The following is a 22,167-nucleotide window of genomic DNA, read 5'->3' as shown; positions in this document are numbered from 1 at the left end:
CAGAAATGAAGGATATACTAATTGAAGAAGATAAGTTACAGGGAATAAACAGTAGAGTGGATGAAGCTGAGAATCAAATGAGCAATTTGGAATATAAGGAAGCAAAAACACCCAATCATAACCACAAGAAGAAAAAAGGATCCAAAAGAATGAGGATAGTGTAAAGAGTTTCTGGGACAACTTCAAGTATACCAATATATGCATGATGGGGTTGCTGGAAGGTGAAGAGAAGAGAGAGAAATTGAAAATCTATTTGAAAAAAATGACAGAAAACCTCTAACTTGGTGAAGGAAATAGATATACAAGTCCAGTAAGTTCAGAGTCCCAAAGAAGATGAGCCCAAAGAGGGTCACACCAAGACACATCAAAATTAAAATGCCAAAGTTAAAGACAAAGATAGAATCCTAAAAGCAGCAAGAAAAAAGCAGTTAGTTACCTATAAGGGAGCTTTCATAAGACTATCAGCTGATTTATCAGCAGAAACTTTGCAGGCCAGAAGGGAGTGGCAAGAAATGTTCAAAGTGATGAAAAGCAAGGACCTACAAATGAATTTACTCTCCCAGCAAAGCTATCATTTATAATTGAAGGACAGATAAAGAGCTTCCAACACAAGAAAAAGCTAAAGGAGTTCATCATTACCGAACCAGTATTATATGAAATGTTAAGGGGTCTTCCTTAAGAAGATCAAAAAATATGAACAATAAAATGGTAATAAATACATATTTATTAATAATTGAATCTAAAGAACAAAATAAATGAACATTCAGAACAGAATAGAATCAGATACCAAGAACAGTTTAATGGTTGCCAGATGGCAACGGGACTCGAGGGATGGGCAAAAAAGCTGAAGGGATTAAGAAATACGAATTGGTTGTTACAGAATAGTCATGGGGTATAAAGTACAGCATAGGGAATATAGTTAATTTTTGTCTAATAATTAGGTATGGTGTCATTTGGTTTGAGATTTATCAGGATGTTCACTTATTAAGTTATGTAATGTCTAATTCCTGCTGTGTACACCTAAAACTAATAATGTATGTCGATTGCAATCAAAAATAAAAAATGATAAAAAAAGAATGATAAGTGTTTCAGTTCTCTAGGGGAGTCATTGTCCAATTTAGCTTATTCATTCTGTTCTCTATTTAGTAGTTTATTCTTCTGGTTTTGGAGCATATCCTAAAGTAACTTTATAAAAAGAGATTCAAGGTAAGTAAAATTTCTAAGTATTTTTTATGGCTGAAATCATCTATATTTTATTCTAACATTGATTGGCAGTTTGGAAAAGCATTTATAAATTGAAAATCAAGTTTTAATTTTTTTCCAGGAGATCAAAGCATCATTTTATTTTCTGTGAGCAATTTGTTTTATTTATATATTTCATATCAGTGTGATATAATTCCTTTACATGTTGTCTTTTCTTTTCTTCCTTGCCAGGGTCATTTAGAATTATTTTTCTTTATAGTATATTATTTTGAGATTACAAGATTTAGTGTTTTTTATCATACATTGTGTCAGACACTAGGAACCAGTCAGTTCCTTCATCTCTCATCCCTAACTGGAATATCTATGTGTCAGATATTAGACATTCCTGTATATATGTTATAGTTTTTCTCACGTATCCATCTGTTTATATATTAATAGTAATATACATATTTTAAATTTAATTTTTAGTAATAATCTAGATAAAGCACAGGAAATTAGTTATCACCTATATAAATAAAAATACAAATGACAGAAGGCAGGAAATTAAAAGAGTAAAAAATGTGGAAGGCGATTTAAGGGGCAAATCTTTTCATATATAAAAAGTTGTCAAGGCATCAGCTAAAATGAATGGAAGAAGAAATAATACCTAAATGTGTTATTTAGACCAATAACCACTCAAAGACAAAAATAGCAATGTACTACCAAAAATAGGGTGAGCACGTGAAAGGAAAACCAGGAAGATATAAGCGAACTGAATCATCACCTCATAGCAGATTATAAGAGCCCATGTCTAACTTTCATAGATTAAAAAATGAACTGGCTAAGTATATTATTTAGTATTTTAGGGGTGACCATTATAGTCCTCTAATGATTAAAATAATTAAAACCAGAAATAATTAAAATTATTAAACTTGGGGTAAAACAGTAATATGGCAGCCATAATAAGTAAAATTGGTTTTCATTATAAACATACAATGCCCCAACATTTTAATAATATAAAGTATAATTTTTAAAATTTAATTGGAAAAATGTATATCCATTTGAGTTAAATCAAACTAAGAACTATATTTTCTTTTAGTATCAACAAGAATTTTTATTAAAATATATAAACAAAAGTAAAAATTTAATATTCTTAAGTTGATAAATGTATTTTTCAAATGCAGTATTATAAGAATCAATATTAAATAGTTGATTTTCACATAAATATATACATACATCATTATTTGTTACAGAAATCTTACAGAAAAATTATTGGATGAAAAAACTGTCTAACAATAATGAAACAGTGGAATATCTTCTGGCAGTTTATAATGGTATTAAATATCATGTTTTTCAAGAATAATCTAACACTTGAGGAAAATATAGAATAGTTATGTGTAAGTTGTTAAAAAGTCTACTGTAATGATATGTGTTCATTTAAAAGTAATTGATAAGAAAAGTATACACAAGACTGAGGACAATAATGCTGGGGGTGGGAATGCAATAATTTTCATGTATAGATTAATAGTTATATATAAACTATGTATAAAATTATATATCATATGAAATAATAATATATAATAGAATATTTTGTATATTCTGTATATGTAATTATACTGTTATATAAAAAGTTGCATATATTTATTTATAATGATCTCATATTCTTCAGAGTGAAAATATAATGTGTTACAAAGAACAACATATGGTGTGGAACCCAGGGTTCTGAATGCTATACAGTATTATTCAGCATTTCTCTTCACCAAACAAAAATACCTTTTTTTTTTTTTGCCTATTGCCTACCTCAGTTTGGTATGACTGAGTGGTTTATGATCTCACTCTGTTCCAAGTAACTGATAAATTTTCTTAGAAACTCTCTGACCTTGTTAAATGTGAAGTTTTAAGTTGCAAAAGTGCTTGTGGCTTAGGCAAAGACTGCTCTCTAATCCCCCCAAACCGTAAAACAGAATTCAGATTAGATTCATAGGAAGCTCTGGGGCATGTATAAAATGAACTCTTATTGAATTTGAAATATAAAAATTGATTTTTTCCCCAGACATTGTGTTGGCAGCAGGCTGAGAAGAAAAGGCAGACAGGCAGCATTTAAGTATTGAATTGAGTGTGTGTGTGTGTATGTACACACACACATATGCATATATGCATATATACACATATATATGCAAATGAACACACACACACAAAGTTACTTATAAAAAGAACTAAAAGTGTGAATGATACATTTGTACAAAAACTTGAAAACAAACATTTGTAAAGTTATTCTAAATTTTCTAGATATTCTGTCTGTAAGATATTTTCTAGATACTCTGTCTTTTCTAAATATTCCATCTACCTTTGGTGGTCCAGAATCATAAATCTCTATACTTATTTACTGAACTAAATGCTATATTGTTATCTGTTTTTTATTGAGATAACATTGTTTATGACATTATATAAGTTTCAGGTGTGCAAAATTATAATTTGATATCTATATACACTATAGCATGCTCACCACCAAAAGTCTAGCTTTTATTCATTGCTATACATTTGACTTTCTTTACCCCTTTGGACCTTCATTCATTCCCTTTCCTCTTTCATAACAACTATTCTCTGTCTGTCTATGAATTTGTTTTTGGTTTGTTTATGTCTTTTTTGTTTTGTTTTATATTCTACATATGAGTGAAATCATATGGTTTCTGTCCTTTACATCTGACTTATGTCATTTGGTATAATACATCCATGTCATTGCAAATGGTGATATTTCATCTTCTGTGGCTGAGTAGTGTCTCATTTTATATGTACCACATCTTCTTCATCCATTCAAGTATCAATGGGCACTTACATTGGTACAGCCATGGTGGAAAACAGTATGGAAGTTCCTCAAAACATTAAGAACAGAACTACCACGTGACCCAGCTACTCCATTCCTAGGTATTTATCTGAAGAATATAAAAACACTAATTTGAAAAGTTATATGCACCCTTATGTTCAATGCAGCATTATTTATAATACCCAAGTTCATCAGCTATTTTTATATATCTAGAAATAGTCCTCCAAATTTTTCTAGAATATCAATATCTATAAGTGAAAACATGCATTAAAAGAAGTCATATATATATATATATATATATACACAATAAACCCTTAGTTTGACAAAGTATTTGATAATTATTGCATCTAGCAGATCACTAGCTAATAATTAAAAAGGCTAACACAATAGGGAACAGTTAACACAACACATAATATGTTACTGAGCATTGGAGTAGTATCTTCTCATCTGTGCAGTGCTAGGTTAAGAGAAGCATTTTTCTTCTCTCTGAAGGAAAGGTAAGATTTGATACAATTAATTAAGATGATCCACATATTCACCTTGGATCTGCATATATTCTTTGAGTATACTACAGTTTGTGTTCCCTGGCTCATCATTTATTAATAATATTTTCCTAGAATGGGTTAAGAGGAGTGACATAATGTGGAGTATTATAAAACATGATCTCTGGAAGCAGGCTGACAGGTTCTATTACTAATAAGCAATGTAACATTAAGCAAGTAACTCAATCTCTCTAAGCCTCAAATTGGAAAAATAATTGCAGTCTGAGAATATGGGTCTGATGAAGTAGATGGAGTATGTAAATATTCAACCATAATGTCAAATTCTCTTCCAGGTATAACTGAATGACAAACAGCCACACCATAGTTGTCAGTTCTCATAAAATTAGCTCTCTCTTTTTTTGTCCCTCTATTCCTTTGGGACTTACTAGAAAATGCATTTTTGAGTGATTAAGATATTTTTAAATTTTAATTGTTGGATGCAAACACTTGAGTGTGTTGAGGTCCACTCTGCCTGGTCTCAGGAAGCTGTAATGCCCACAGATAAGGCTGAGTGAGAGACCTCCAAACCAGGAGACACTAAGGAGACAAAACTTATTTCCCTGGCTTGAACCCTGCCTGTTCTATGCCAGCTGTCAATGCATGGTCAGCAGTCAATGACAGGTAACAATCAGACTTGATCACGTGGGAATGCCCTCAGGGAAGAGACTCATGGGGCTGTGGAAATGAGGGGGTGATCGACATCAACCCCTGCCCCCTCAGCTTTGACAAAGCCTGAGTCCTTTTTCTGGTTGTGAGAAATCCAAATTTCCTGGCTGCCTTTGTCTCCTCTGCTCGACTCAGGCCTGCAGAAATAACAGGGGCGGTGCAATCCAGACCAGAGCCGATGGACCCCCAGGATAATTAGACCCAAGGCATAGGATATGCAAGATTCTATGAGACCTGCTTGCTGAGGATGCTCTTGAATATGAAGGCATGGACAGGAAATGAAACTAGCCCTGTAGCTTTTTAAGTGATAAAACCCCAAACTCAGTGTGAGCTCTGTCAAATCTTTGAAAGATACCTACTCATTTGATCTTGCCTGCCAGACTATAATCCACAAACTGTATCTGTACCCTTACCCAATATGGCCTACCCAGCAGCGACTCAGGGTGCTCTCCACCAGAGAGAGTGACCATGCCATTCTTATTCTTCCACAGGACTCAGTATTCTGTATGTATGTTTTCTCATATCTCGAGCATCTGCGCAGTGATGGATAATGCTGCCCGGTATCCATCACATGAGTGAACTGCCAAGATGAACCACTGAGAGGTCATTATTCCAAACATATTTGAATTTTCAATAAATTTCAGCATTGGAAGAGTTAAGATTTATGCTCTCTGGATTCCAATTCCATCACAAAGCCTTTCTAGCTGTGAGTTCTCAGGCACATTTCTTAACCAATATGTGCCTTAAATCTTCTATAAATTGAAGATAATTAATGATAGCACCTACCTTGTAGGGTTGTTGTGGACTGAATGAATTAAGACAGGTTAAAATGTTCAGTTCTTATCTCGCATATTGCTAAAAATCTATAACTCATTTATTGTTGGTTTCTAAGTCTAGAATCTTCTCACCAGCTAAGGCCTCTATAGACTAATGATATTTTGAGAAGATGAAACTTCCATTTTCTCAATCTAATTCAAGTTTTCTTAAATGTTTTTTTAATTTAATTTTTATTTTTAACTTTTTAGAGAGAGAGGAAGAGAAGGCAAGGAACATTCACGTGAGAGAAAACCATTGATTGGCTGTCTTCCATAGGCAGCCCATACTAGGGACTGAATCTGCAACCAGGCATGTGACCTGACTGGGAACTGAACCTTCAACCTTTTGGTTTGCAGAATGACTTCCAACCATCTGACCTATACTGGCCAGGGCTTAAATTTTATTTTGAATTCTCATTCAACTTTACTCGGCTTACTAAACATGCTACTCAGCAGGTCAAATTAATTTTTGCCTCGTAACTCCTTTTATGATCACATCTAATTTGTTAGGTTTCCATTGACATTTTCTTCTCTTCATTCTTTTTGCCTTAAAGTTCAATGTTAGGACACAGGTAAGTTATGCATAGTTTGATATTATCTCCCTTGATACGGTAGAAAAATTTCACTGTGTAAACAAGCATCATGTTTACAAGTGTAATTATGAGTAAAAGCCAAGATTTTCAGACTGGTCATCAGCATTTAGAAGTAGTCAAACATGATTCAGGTAAGCTTCAGTTATAACACCAAAGTCAAATTTTTCAGAGCAAGTAGTCTCAAGTCATATTTGCCTCCTTCAAAACATTCCAGAACATTTTTAATGTTTCCTCACTGAACGTCACTATTTCCATATGGATCCATGCCTCAGTTTCTACCACATTGAGTTTTATGGCTTGTTCATCCTTAATCAGTACTCTTTTCTGTTTTCTAATTATTCTTTTATTTTCTATTAACATTTTATTACATTTTCCTTTCTGATTTCTTTGAGAACCCACTGCACACCAGCTGTTCATTTTTGTAAGTACTGATCATATGATTTTTTCAGAAAGATAAATTCCAAATATTCCTTTAGCGATTTTAGTAGCTAAACATAGATGCAACACATACACAATAAAGATACCAACTTTTAAAAATATATTATCAATGACAGGCCTAGATGTATTTTTTTCCTTTGTCACATGCAAAGGCCAATTACTATTAGTCTGCATTTTCCCAAATAAATCATTTACCTTAGTGATTGGGTGCTTTGGAGAGATAGCATCTAACCCACATCTACTGAAAAGAAATCAACTTTTGTAGTTTTTGGAGTCATAACTGGCCCAACTATATGGAGAAGACATGTGTAGGTTTTGCTGAGGGTAGTACCAGTCACTGCATCTTCATAGTTCTGATACCAGATACAGGAATAAACAGGTCTTTGCCTGACCTCAGCTTCCCAGTATTATGTCACCTCTAGCCTTTGAGCCTTCTCATCAGAGGAATCTTTGTACAGAAACAAGATGCTTCTTCTCTGCCCTTTTAAAATTTCTGACCAACAGAACCTATGAACAAATGCAATGACTATTTTTTTTCCTTTTACACAAGTATGTTCGGGATAATTTAATATGCATAAATGCTTACTGGTGCAGCAATCCATGTTGAAAAGTTTGTCTATAGAGAACAGAAATTCAGAAGCAGTGAGTTTGTCATAACTCAGCTAGCCACATAAGGGATTGAGAACAAGAAACTTTTTTGATATTCTGTCTATTCCTGGAAAGGCAGGTTCATTGAAAACGGACTAAAATTAGCAAATTCAATCCACCAATTTGGCATGTGCTGAGTGACAGCCTCCAGCAGTTACTTTAAAAAAATAGATAATATTTCAAAAGAAAAGGACTTAATAGAATAACTACAAGCAACAAATTTTGTTAAATTAATCTTCAGAGGGCACACACCCTGATTTGTTGTATTGCCAAGATATTTCTTCTATACTGGTTAGGATACATGAGGCTAAGTTGTGAGCACAAATTAATCATCAGTCTTTGTGGCTTTACATAACAAAGTTATATATTGTTCATGATAAATATTTAGCTCATTGCTGGTAGTTTTTTGAGGGGTGGGTGTTGGGAGCCACCCTGCCTGGTTTCAAGAGCTGTAACTCCCCCTCCCCACCACCATGGCTAAGGCTGACTGAGCGACCTTCGGACCATAAGGAGACAAAGTTTATCTTCCTGGCAGGAGCGCTGCTTCTGCTCCTTTTTCCATAACTGGGCCCCAGTGCTTGATCAGTTAGCCAATGATGGGTAAGATTCCCCAAGGGGGGAAGGATCTAAGACAGGCATGATCATGTGGAGGCCCCAGGGAAGGACTTGGGGGGCTACAGCAAAAGGGGGTGATGGACCCTTGCCCCTTAGCTTTGACAAAACCTGAGTCCTCATCCTGTCTGTGAGAAGTCTCCTAATTTTTTGGCTATCTTGCCTCCTCTGCCTGACTTAATCCTGAAACAATGACAGAGGGCATCACAGCCCTGTGCTGGAAAGGGCAGTTTTCCTGTGTAATCAGGCCTGAAAAAGAATACATAAACTCCTGTGAAACCTGCTTTGCTAAGAATGCTTTTAATTAAATGATAAAGGCCCGGGCATGAGTTTGGTCACTTAAGTTTTGTAGCCTTAGGTGACAGACCCTGACTCAGAATAGGCCCTCAGAGTTCTTTGTATGTTATCTATTGTTTGATCCTTACTGCCTGACAATGATTAATGAGCTTTACCTGTATTCCTGTACAAACTGATTTCAATAAAAACCTGTGAAGGGAAGGATAGGTGTGCTCTGCCCTAGAGAGAGTGGCCAGGCTGCTCCAAGGTACCTTCCCCTTGGGAGGGTAGCCATGTTGTCCCTTTTCCTCCACAGGACTCAGTAGTCTATGTGGATGTCTCATGTCTCATCCATAACACTGCAGACACTGCAATGCCAGTGTCTGTGTCAGATGGGGTAGGAACTTGCTCCATCTAGTCAATCAATAACCAGCCTGAAAGCTCTTTTCTCTCTTATTGTAACTCTGTCATTAGGGTCATATATCTCTAAATTTTGGTGAGAGATATAATAAAAGAACTTAAGAATCATGTGCGATGTTTGAAGACAAAAGCCTCAAAGAAGATAGGAGATTTCTGCCAATACCTTTTTGGAAAACCCACATAAGATGTAAATTTAAAAGGAATTGAAAATATAACCACTCTGTCACACCCTCCAAAAAATGTACTGGAGTTGAATGAACACCTAACAGTGACTTGTCAAACCTTGCTGAAAGCTAAATTCTGATAATTTTTTTTATTAATTTTGTACTACCACCTTTCTTTGACTGTCAATACCTTGGACTTTAACAAAATATTTATTTTTAGACATTTCACAATGTGATCAGAGTGCTATATTGAGGGTCAGGGCACAACTAAATGAGAGAAAAAAAGGAATTCATTGGAAATTATAGAAAATAAGTTTAAAATACTTAAATAATATGCTTCGGTTCAAAGTTAAAAAATCAGCCTATTTTGTATTTTTTTATGAAATTTATTAGGTGGCATTGGTTAATAAGATTATACAGGTTTCAAGTATACATTTCTTTGATACATGATCTGTAGATCATCACATTGTGTACCCAACATCCATAATCAAATCATTCTCTTTCACCATATATTTGGTCCCTTTTGTATTTTTTGACAAAAGAACAGCATTAAGGAAGGAAATAAATAATATTTTATTGTATTAAAATGTGATAGATTTTGGCAAACACAAAGTGAAGCAATTAGCACAAAATCAGGTAATAGTCACTTATAATATATAATTTCTCTGATCTAAGACATTATGATGTATAATATTTTAAAGTCTACTTATTTTTAGTATGCTTCCAAATGCATTTAATTATTTCCAGAAGTTTATTTCCCCAGTGAATCAAAGTAGTTATTGATTGGTCTGTTTGAAATGACTGAGCAAGCAAACACTTAGGATCCATCTACATGAGTCATCCCCTTCATCAAAATTATTAACACCTCCTTTCCCTACAGAAATATTCTGGACAAAGCCAGGATATTATTTATTCTCTGGAACTATTCTTCTAACAGGAGTCAAAACTCATATTTAAAAACAGAAAAATTAGTCACTCAGCCATTAAAAATACTCCTGGTTTTCCCAGAGTCACCTCTATTGAAATAATCATTACTTAGATAACAGTGTAATCTGGGAAAATGTTAAGAAAGCAACAATTTGAAGAAAATTGAAAGAAACTTGAAGCAGACAGAAACTAGAGGGAAACTGAGTCAGAAGGAGGGAAATTGCACTAATTCACATGTGGCTTTGACTTTTAGCCTGAGGGGTGGTAGCAGCTACACTCAAAACAAGTCTTTCTAGCTTTCAGAATCAGAGGATGAAGTTTGGGGGTTGGGGGTGGCTGGAAAGTAATGAAAGAAATAAGACTTGTGGTTACCAGACTTTTGTCTGAAAAATGTCCCAGGCTCAGTGGGGTGGTTGGAGTGGGGGTGGGGGCAATTATCCTGGATACATAGAATAATCAATAAATGGTAGTGATTAGTGTTATTATTAATATTATGCAATGATTTCTATTCATTTACTTAAAAGGTTAACCAGATAGTTATATAGACATTGCAGAGATAACAGTAAGTATATAAATATAATGCAGCAGTGTATAATATAATGTTCATTAAAAAAACTATATTGCAACACAAAACAAAGACATGGAAAATCACAAAAAAGCAAATGCTTAGCTTAATGAGTATTAGAAGGTGCAAATACTCTCGTTACTACCACTCTGCAAAGACAGACTCCACCAGGCACCACCGAAGCCCAGTCAACAGCTGCACCCCCACACATCCCTATTCTACTAACTACCTTGTGTTTTTTTCATAGTTTATTATACATCATTCAAATCTCTTTTATTTTTATATTCCACATTCAACCATTTTCCCTTCATTTTACCTATTGAGGAATCTAGAGCATTTGATCTATAGAATTCTGCAGAGAAACAGCCTCTTTATGCCCTGCAGATTGGAAGCTTCACCCATAGGTTTGATCAGCCTCATACTTGATTGCTTTGGTCAGGTTTTTGTTTTCTTTTATCAGGAGGCATCTAATGTCTGTTTGTATCTTTCTGAGATATTAACCTCTGTTGTTAAATCCATTTTTTAATTTGGGGTTTGCTAAATTTTGGTATTGTAACTTTTTACCACTATTAGCAAAGGTAAAGAGATAGTTCTCCTAATCTGTATTTGATTACTTAATGTTGCCAAGTTCATGTAGAAAAAGGAAATAAATGCTTGAATCTTCCTTTTATTCAGCAATTTTCAAGATTAAAAAATGGTTCTTTGCTTTTCTTTTAAATTTTTTTTTATTTTTAAATTACAGTTGACATACAATATTATATTAGTTTCAGGTATACAACCCCATGATTATACTTTTACATAACTTATACAAGTGATTGTTCTAAGAAGTCTAGTACCCATCTGACACCATATACAGTTATAATATTATGGACTATATTTATTACACTGTAGTTTATATCCCTATGACTATTCTGTAACTACCATTTGTACTTCTAAATCCTTTCAGCCTTTTTTCCCATCCTCCTGACCCCTCTCCCATGTGGCAATGATCAAAATGTTCCTTGTATCTATGAATCTGTTTCTGTTCTGCTTGTTTGTTTATTTTGTGTTTTAGATTCCACATATAATTGAAATCATCTGGCATTTGTCTTTCTCTGAATTATTTCATGTAGCATAATACCCTCTAGGTCCACCCCTGTTGTTGCAGATGGCACAATTTCTTTCTTTTATATGGCTGACTCATATTCCATTGTAAGTATCCATTCTCTACTGATGGACACTTAGCTTGCTTCCATATCTTAGCTATTGTAAACAATGTTGCAATAAACCTATGGATGTATATGCCCTTTCAATTTAGTGTTTTGATTTTCTTCAGATAAATACCCAGAAGTGGAATTGCTGGGTCCTTCTTTGTCTCTTGTTATAGCCTTTGTTTTAAAGTCTACTTTGTCTGGTATAAGGACTGCTACCCCGGCTTATTTGTTTTGTTTTGTTTCATGAAATATCTTTTTCCATGCTTTAACTTTCAGTCTGTGTGCATATTTCAATCAGAAATGAGTCTGTGGTAGACAGCATATTTAAGGACCTTGTTTTGTTATCCATTCAGTCTCTTGATTGCAGCATTTAATCCATTTACATTTAGGTAAATGTTGACAGATATGTATCTACTGCCTTTTTAGTATTCATACATTTTTCTTAAGAACCTTTAACATTTCTCATAATACTGTTTTGGTGGTGATAAATTCTTTTAGCTTGTTTTGGTGGTGGTAAATTCTTTTTCTTGTCTGGGAAGCTCTTTATATGTCCTTTGATTCTCAGTGATATCTTTGCTGAGTGGAGCAGTCTTGGTTACAGGTCTTTGCTTTTCATCACTTTGAATATTTTGTACCAACCCCTCTGGACTGGCAAAGTTCCTTGTAGGTAAGTAACTGCTTTTCTTTTGCTGCTTATAACATTATCTCCTTTTCTTTAACCTTTGACATTTTAGTTTTGATGCGTCTTAGTGTAGGTCTCTTAGGGTTCATCTCTTTTGGACTCTGTGCTTCCTAGACTTGTATGTTTATTTCTTTCAACAGTTTATGATAGGGGCCTTAAGACTTGGAAAATTTTAGCTTAAGGTAAATAGCCATAAATCTAGCAAGTAATGTGTATGTTAAGTTTTTGTTTCAGAAACTACAGATAAGGCCCATGTGGCACCTGAGAAAAAGCAGCTGACCTTCTGGGGTGCTGGCCAGAGATTACCGCCTGGAGACATCTGTACCAGGCGACTACCCCTCCCCCTTGGAATTTCAAGGCTTTCACCGACCCATTTGTCCTCCCCCAACCCCCTTATAAAAGATCTGGCCAGGAAAGAAAGGGGAAGATGGTTTGTTAGGGTATGAACCCGACATCTTCTTGGATTGCCGGCCATCTGAATAAAGCGCCTATAAAAGATTTAATCGCTGTCATTGCTTATTGGATTTGGTAGTGACAGGGAGCCCGAATGCCAGTGTCTTTTCTGGTTACAGTTAGGGAAGTATTCCATCATTATTTTTTTTCACATAGGTTTTCAAGTCCTTGCTCTCTCTCTTCTTCTTTTAGTACCCCAGTAATGTGAATGTTGGTAAGCTTGAACTTATCCCAGAGTTTCTTTATACTATCTTGAGGGGTTTTTTTAATTCTTTTTTTTTCTCCTTGCTGTTCTGATTGGGTATTTTCTGCTTCCTTATTTTCAAATCACTCATATGATTCTCTGCTTTTCTACTCTAATGTTGATTCCTTATAATTTTTTCTTCATTTTAGATAGAGTATCCTTCATTTTTTACTTTTTTATGGTTTTTACTTTTTAAAAAAAATGTTCTAAAGTTCTCACTAAGTTCTTTGGGCACCCTTATAACTATTGTTTGAATTGTGTATCTGGTAGTTTGCTTGCCTGCCTTTTACTTACAGTGAAACATTGGTTCTCAAACTTAATTCATTCTTAAAAACTGTCTGAGAAATGATTTGTTCAAAACCAAAATATGTTCTGTTTATCACTTTAGAGACACATGATTAATCCTATAGGTATCAGCATGAAAGATTGGTTGGGTCAAGAATTGAGAACTGAAGTTTTGTTTGACAACTAAGACATTTTTTTCTGTTCTCCACCAAATTGTTCAAGAAACAAGAAATTCAAGAGCCAAGATTTGACTGTAATTCTTTTTCTGGAGATTTCTACTGTTCTTTCATTTGGGATCTGTTTCATTGTCCTCTCATTGTGGTTTCTTCCTTGTGTTTGTTTCTATTTCTTAGGTAAAGCTGCTGAATGCCCCAGACTTGTTAGAGTAGGCTTCTGTAGTAGGTGTCCTGTTAGGCCCAGTGGCACAGCCTCCTAGTCTGGCCCTCTAGGTGAGCCACCTGTGTGCATGGTGTGCACTGCCCAGTTATAGTTGAGCCTTGATTGACCTTGCCACATCATTGGGAGGTATAAATATGTTATCCCGGCTTTTGTTTTGTTTTCATTTTCATGAAAAACAACTCCAGGCTAACTGGCTGCAAGGACCACCTGCAACGACAACAGAGAAGCTGCTGTACAGGGGCTGACCCCATGGTGCAGGACTCGTTTCAGTAGGGCTTTGTTGCCTGCTGACTCTGCATCCTGAGTGTGTCAACTTGTGGAGGTGTTTGGGTTGTAATCCAGAGTGTTCTGAGGCTCTTCTCTATATAAACTGCCTCGGGTGCCTCCTAATATGAACTACAGAGCTCTTAGATGTGTCTTGTGTGGGACCACCTAATATGAACTACAGAGCAATCTGCAGATGGTTGCTACTTGTGCTGGGCTTGGACTTGCCTGAGGGAGGCCAGTCTGTGAACCAAGCTGCCAGCAGTACCAGGCCTGGGGCCACTTAGCAAGAGGTACAGGATAGGAAGAGGCCAGATGCTGCTTATTTGAGAGATTTTAGGAAAGTCAGCAGCATGAGCCAAAAGTGTCCATTTGCATGAAAAATCTACTGGCAACAGTTTGGGTGGGCCATCAAGATGAGTTGGGCAGGGGCTTAGGAATCACCAACACAGGGCGAATAGTGTTAGACATGTTGGGAGACTCAGATATGGTATCTGCCTATGGGATTTGTGAGGGAGGAGCTCTGCAAAGGAACAATAGTCTCTGTTGGCACATCTGTTTGGGAGAAAGCTGCCCCTCTAGCCCTTGCCCTGAAACCAGACAATTCAGTCCCTACCCAAATATCCTGGCACTTTTTGAGCTGCTTCTCTAAAGCTGGAGCTCATAAATAGTGAGTACAAATAAATCCATGTGCAGGCCCTTTAAGAGGAATATATGAGACTAGAGATGCCCTCCATCTTAATTAGCCACAATCCCCTCTGGTATTTATAGCCCGAAGTTATGGGACTTCTCTTCCTGGCACCAGAACCCTGGGTTGGCATTTCTGATGTAGGACTGGGTCCTTGCTCCTTAGGGTGGACAAGGACTACCAAGACTGAGATATCTCTTTTAATTTTTAACCACACTCACCACACCTGGATGTGTGACCAGCCTATTTCTCATCTCTGCTCATCCTACCAGTCTCGGTGTGGCTTCTTTATATGTTTAGTTATAGGATTTCTGTTCAGCTAGATTACAGGTATTCTGAATAGTCTATAATTTAGTTGTAATTTTGATGTGGCTGTGGAAGGTCCCAAGTACTATATTTACCTGTGCCACCATCTTAACCGAAAGTCCCAAGAATCATTCTTAATTTTTCAAATTAGATTTTTTAAAATATCAATATGAATTCATTCATTTAAATCTATTTGATGGGTTTCAATAAATATTAATCATCATCCTTTTTGAATATTAAATTGTTTCAACTTTGCCAGTAGGTTCTTCCTCAAGTTATAAGTACTTCTTGTCAATTGATGCATGGATAATATACAGAAATAGTAAAATTAGCGCTTGGATTTCTTTTTGAAAAAGAATCAAATTATTCTGCCCCAACAGCTGTTTCACTTTAATCATTAAAACACAATGAAATATGTCAGCCAGCAAAAGATTGAGAAGTAGCTTATAAGGATATTTTCTATTGACCTGTCATTGAGATACACTTAGGCAATATGAAGTTAAGAGAAAACTGGCAAAGACTGACTATATATTTGCACTTCTGTCAAAGAACTAATTGTGCTTCACCAGCTATTTTATCAACAATAAAATACCAAGCAGAAGTGCAGCACTTATGTCTGTATTCAATTCATTAATGTAAATGGCTTAGAAATCACTGATCCATGCAAAAATATACAGCAGCACAGCAACGATGTGGTATCTGGAGTACCAGTCAGATGATGTGAACATTTGTTTTTCTACATGTTTCAGTACTCCTTAGCTCAGAAAATAGTTACTGTGATATTACTAATTTTTAGTTCAGAAGTAATATTTAATACTTGGGAACAATGCATGTCTTTATCAGAAGCTCAATAAAGAATATTCCTAAAATGAAAATTTCAAAAATCAGTTTTAGCAACTATAATTTAAACTTGCCAGAATAGTTTAAGATCCTACTGTATTAAGTGCTAATATCCTGAGAGTTAATTTATAGCAAGAAACTTACAATTTTCATGAAAAAATTCCTTCCAGAATTTATACTAATAAGCCACTGAAAATGAAATATGTGTATATTTTCCTTCATATTCAGATTTTGTAGAATTCAAATCTATAAAAACAGTCAAAGAAGTAAGAATTGCTCCTTATTTCCAAGTTTCATCTTATATTACTTAAATTACTTATATTACTATTCCATGATATCATTTTACATTTTGTTTTTAAAGATTTTATTTATTTATTTTTAGAGAGAGAAGGGAGGGAGAAAGAGAGAGAGAGAGAGAGAAACATCAATTTGTGGTTGCTTGGGACCGTGGCCTGCAACCCAGGCATGTGCCCTGACTGGGAATCAAAGCTGTGATGCTTTGGTTCACAGCCCGTGCTCAATTCACTGAGCTACCCCAGCCAGGGCTCATTTTACTTTTTATCTTAGACTATGTAGGTATGCTTTCAATACATTTTATGGACAGTACTTTGGCCATACAATTTTTATTATAGGGAAAGATGAATAATATTTTCTACTAGCACAATTATATAAAAATTATCATGACACTAAGTACTTAGAAAAAATATACACTGGGATTCTAAGATCTTGAAACTGTTCTTGTTCATTTTTTCTTCTTGGTACACGTAGCTACATTCAATCCGATTCTATTCGTCAAGAAACCCTGGTGTACCATTAGTAGCCATGCCTTAACTTTGCTTTATCACATTTCACTATGCCAAATATCAGTGTTTTGCATAATATTCATCCGTAATGATACAGTCAAGTGCTCACAAATGGGCTTCTCAGTCATAATCAGAAAGTTATGGAGCTCTTCTCAGATTACCAACATTGGTTTTCTGGATGTAAAAGCTTGTAATGACTGGTTATCACTTCCATTTAGGAATGTGGAATGGATGGGTTATCTGAAGATGGAATTAGCATTATATTTGTATCATTTAAAACTGGCATATCTCTTACATTGAGTGTGTGCATGTAGCTCTCCTTTTAGCATGTGTCCTCAAGTATTTCAGGAAAATACTTGAGAGACACACACTCATGTTTGCCAGGTGGATCAGTTCTACTGAACTTTCTTTACTCTTTGAGTTTATTTTCTCATGATCTTTGAATTACAATATCAGAACTATTCCTCCTCCTTTTCTAATCAAAAAGCACTTTGCTTAGTTCTGGTAAAGCCCACCAGGGAGAGAGAAAGCAGCAAAATTCTTCTTTACAATGTAGAAATTTATAGCATAGAAAATTTAGATTAACTCATCCAAGCAAATGAATTCTTTGATATAGTTAAGTGAGAGTTTTCCTATTGTCTATGAACTGTACTGATAATAAGCCAAGATCAACAGTGACAATGGATCTCTCCATCTCTACCACTCCCAACACCATAAACATGCAAATAGATGTAGATGCTCTTAGTCACAAACACGTACACACACACAGGGTGGGGCAAAAGTAGGTTTATAGTTGTGAATACATGAAACAAAGTTTATTCTTGTATTGTTACTTATTAATTATTGTGTTATTTCCCATATGAACAACTGTAAGCCTACTTTTGCCCAACCCCATGTGTGTCTATCTGTATTGACTATATTCTTTTGTTTAACAAAATTACCATAAAACAGAACTGTACAACAAACATTTTCTCACAGTTTCTGTGGTGTGGGAATCTGGGAATCTACTGATTTACTAGTTGGATCTTCTACTTCAGGGTTTTTCACAGGTGCCAACCAAGGTGTAGTTGTACTATACTCAACCCAAAGCACAAATGAGAAAAGATTCACTTCAAATGGTTATTGACAGAATTCAGTTCCTTGCAGGCTCCGAGACCATGGGCATTAGTTTTTTACTGGCTACAGACTGGACACTGCCCCAAGGTCTGTGTCCTCAGGGTTTCTCCAACACAGTAGCTTGTGTACAAATCAAGAAATCAAAGGAGTCTTCCAGCAGGATGAAGTCACTATCCTTTGTAACCTCTCTGATCTGATGTTAAACTAGAAATCAATTATAAGAAGAAAACTGACATAAATACATGGAGTCTACACAAACTAATGCTACTAATCAATGAATGGGTTAACAATGAGATGGAGGAAGAAATCAACATATGCCTCGAGAGTGAAATGAAAACACAATTACTCAAAATCTATGGGACACAGAAGGAAATTCATAGTAGTACAGGCCTACCTCAAGAAACAAGAAAAATCTCAAATAAACAATCTAAACTTATACCTAAAGGAACTAGAAAAATAAGAACAAATAAAGAGGAGCATTTTAATAGGTATATAGTAGTATCTTATGATGGTTTCAATTTGCATTTCACTAAAGGCACCCAATGTAAGCCTGATTGGTCAGTGTCCCTGATTCATCTGTTATTAAATATTTTTCATATGATACCTTAATGCTTTCCCATAATTTACGGTAATGGGAAATATATTGAAATCTCTGTTAGATAAACAATATCCTGCTGCAGTACTTAACTATTCAATTACATTTCAATATTTGTGTATAGCTTCTACCATACAATTTTGTCATTATTTCTTTAAAAAATTCATGACTCCATTACACTTTTTCATGACCATGTTTACAATATCACTCTGTGCAGTAGCCTGAGGGTCTCTAATGGCGAAGTCTCATGGAAAACAACATCTGAGAACTCACTAATGATTTTTTTAAGAACCTTTTAAGGAGTTCTCTGCATCATTTGGACTGAGTATTTTAAAATGGATTTTTTAATATTACCTCAACAAATGGAGATTCATTGTCCATCAAGTGGCCAAATGCTATAATATCTTTATTTGATCTTATAACTTCAGGGAAGTAGCTCAACGTTAAGTGAGTGGATTAGGAAGACAGACTTAAAACAACTACTGGCCACTTAAATTCCTATCCAGTCATAGCCCACTCTTCTCAAAATATAAACTTTCCACATATCAAAAACAAAGCAATTTGTTTTAACCAAATGTTTGAATTCTTGGCTTTAAAAACCATGTCAGTATTTTTGGTCTTTACTCTTTTTGATGAAAGAAAAATACTGTCTACTCAAGTAGCATTTTTACTGGAAAATCTTTGAAATCAAAATATACCGACATCAGGTGTCATTTTAAGCTAAAGATATCTGAGAAAGCTATGCGGTAGCTTAGTGGAAATAAATTAAGATTAGTATTTAGGGGACTTGGGTTCCAGTTGAGGCTCTTCTGATAAATCGTCAATGGTATGACAGAGCACTTATCAAATGTCCTTCAGCTCCTCATTTCTAAGATACAAACGGCAGTTCTCTCTCACCTCCTCACAGAGCATTTTTAAACATTGGATGAAATCAAAACATGCCATAGGGAAATGCTCGCCAAAAGAAAAGGGTAGGATATATAATTGTATTTAGAAAATAAATTCAATTTTATGAATATACTAAGGGTTATAAATCTGCAAGTCCACATTTACTTAAATAAGAAATAGCAACTATATTAGTGACTTTTATTTTCTTACTTGTACATCTTAATGTTACTAAAATTGTAGTTTAAATCGATGTTGTAGTTGTGATGTTTCTGGGATTGTACTTTTAAAAGTTGAAAGTACTGTGTTAAAGGAAATGCATTATTATGATGAGGGGCAGGTAGTAGATTACAGTTTAAAAAGAGAACAAATCTTAAAGTCACATGAACATTGGCTTAAATTCCATGTCTGACGTATATTGATTGTGCACTAAAGCAGACTGCTTGGTTGACCTAAACCACAGTTTTGTCCTCTCTAAAATGGCAATAGAATGTGTTAATTATTATTTACAATAGTAGGTTAATACCATCCATCCTATCAATAATCCCAAAATACATTTTTTACTGGTTTCATTCTGACATTTCCAAGAAAATATTTATTTTCAACACAAAAGTTTCAAAACCAATTTAAATTAAATGTAGTTAAGGAAACAGCTGCTTTTCTTTACTTCTTCATTAATACTTACCATGTTAGTCCCTTTGTCCACATGGGCTATTATTGTAAATTTTGATAATCTCATGTAATACTCAATATTGTTATCTTAGCTGTTGGAGTAGTATACTTGCCCATGCAGGTATTATGAGAACAAAATTAAGTGAGACAATGTATCACAATGTGTGGCTTGGAGCAGATGCTCTGATGACTAGAGGAGAGACAGGGACAGACCCTGACAATTCACTGAGGTTTAATGCCATTGAGGTCACCGAAACACTCACTTTAGTCTGACTCAGCAATGAGCGGTAAAAATCTTGGATGAGTTTCAGCATTAGGTAGAGAAATGACTTTCTAGATTTCTGTTTTAATGCTACAGTGCTGTCTGTACACTAGCTTGTAAACATCCTATAAAATAAAGAAGATAAATTTCCATTAGATATAAAAATTGTTTTCCTTTTCAGTTCAGTGACAGCATAGGCTTCAAAAATGTACCATGCATTATACTGTAGTTTGAAATATCTAAGCTATAGTTCCCTGCAATAATAGCTTTACTAAATTTTGCCTGAAACTGGAGACCAAATTCTATAAACTTAAAATACCATGTGAAATAAGCTATTTTCCTAATATTATCTACTGGTACTGTTTTCTTCTAGAGATAAGTATAAAATTATATTTGACAGTTTATTATATGCTTATTCTTTTATTTTAAAAACGATTGATTTTAGAAAGAGAGAAAGGGTTCAAGGGGGAGAGAGAAAGGAGGAGAGAGGCAAGTAGAGAGGAAGAGAGAGAGAGAGACATTGATTTATTGTTCCAATTATTTATGCATTCATTTGTTGCTTCTTCCATGTGCCCTGACAGGGGATCAAACCTACCACAACCTTGGCATATCAGGACAACACTCTCACCAGCTGAACTACCCACCAGGGCCTATTATATGCTTATTCAATGATAAAAGCATTAAAATCAGAAAGTGGAAAATTAGGAAGCAATATCTATCTGATCACCCTGCCCTGGCATGCTCATCACATTATGGCCTTGTTAGCCTTCAACAATTCTCAAAAGATTGTACCTGTTTTTGTTGTTATGTTTGCCTTTAAAAAATACAGCAAAGAAAACTATGACACTGAAATTTTCTTACAGTTTACTGGATCTTGACTATTCTTCTAATAGAGCAATGTTAAATATGAAGACATTTTATTCGATAATGCCAGGTTGTCCTATCTAGAGCTATACTTAGACAATATGCTGTGGAGAATAAAAAGAAGAGAATTAATGCTATTACCTGCTCTTCATTACCTTCATTGAATACTTCTCTGCCTAAGTGCATATCATTAAATGACGTTTAAACAGATATTCACAAGAAAATGTGGCTTATGTCCATTCAAAATTATAACCAAATCCACATCTTTAAAATTAACCTAATGAGCCCATTACCCGTCCATCTGTTGGCAAAAGAGAATTGACAACAGTTAGAAAAACTCAGCCACAGTGAAAGTCATGCCACTGTCCTTTCTTTGTTAATCTTCTCTGCACCAGCATACGTTAATGAGGCGAGTCAGTTTAACTAGACCAAATATTGGATGCATACATTATATCTACTGCACACTCTTCTAGGCACTGAAAGGGATTCAAAGATGAATGGGTCTCATGACCTCACCTCATCAATTTATGAGGATTAGAGAAGGATCTAAATATCAAAATATTGGAAATGTAAAATAATGTCATACGAGAAGCTTATAGAGAGGGCAATCAAGATTCAGAAAAAGAGAAACCATTCCTTGTAGGAATCAGAAAGCTTTCATGGAGAGGATGGAATTTACAATGCACTTTGAATAGTAGGAAAGTATCAGTACCTGGCAAAGAGGGGATTCTGAAATTTCACAGGAGGATAATGAGTAAGCAACCTGATGAAGCTGTGTGCTTGCCCTGGAAGCAATTGCTTAGGAACCAATTTTAGTCATTTTTGACTAAACACAAATTTTAGTCATTTTTGCTTAGGAACCAACATGTAACCTAAGATAAGAGTCATGGGAAACAAGACTGTAGGAGTGTGGGAGGACAGAGGAAGTAGCATTAAGGAGCTTT

This window comes from Phyllostomus discolor, chromosome 5 (assembly GCF_004126475.2).
Source record: "Phyllostomus discolor isolate MPI-MPIP mPhyDis1 chromosome 5, mPhyDis1.pri.v3, whole genome shotgun sequence".
Taxonomy (NCBI): Eukaryota; Metazoa; Chordata; class Mammalia; order Chiroptera; family Phyllostomidae; genus Phyllostomus; species Phyllostomus discolor.
This window is presented reverse-complemented; position numbering follows the sequence as displayed.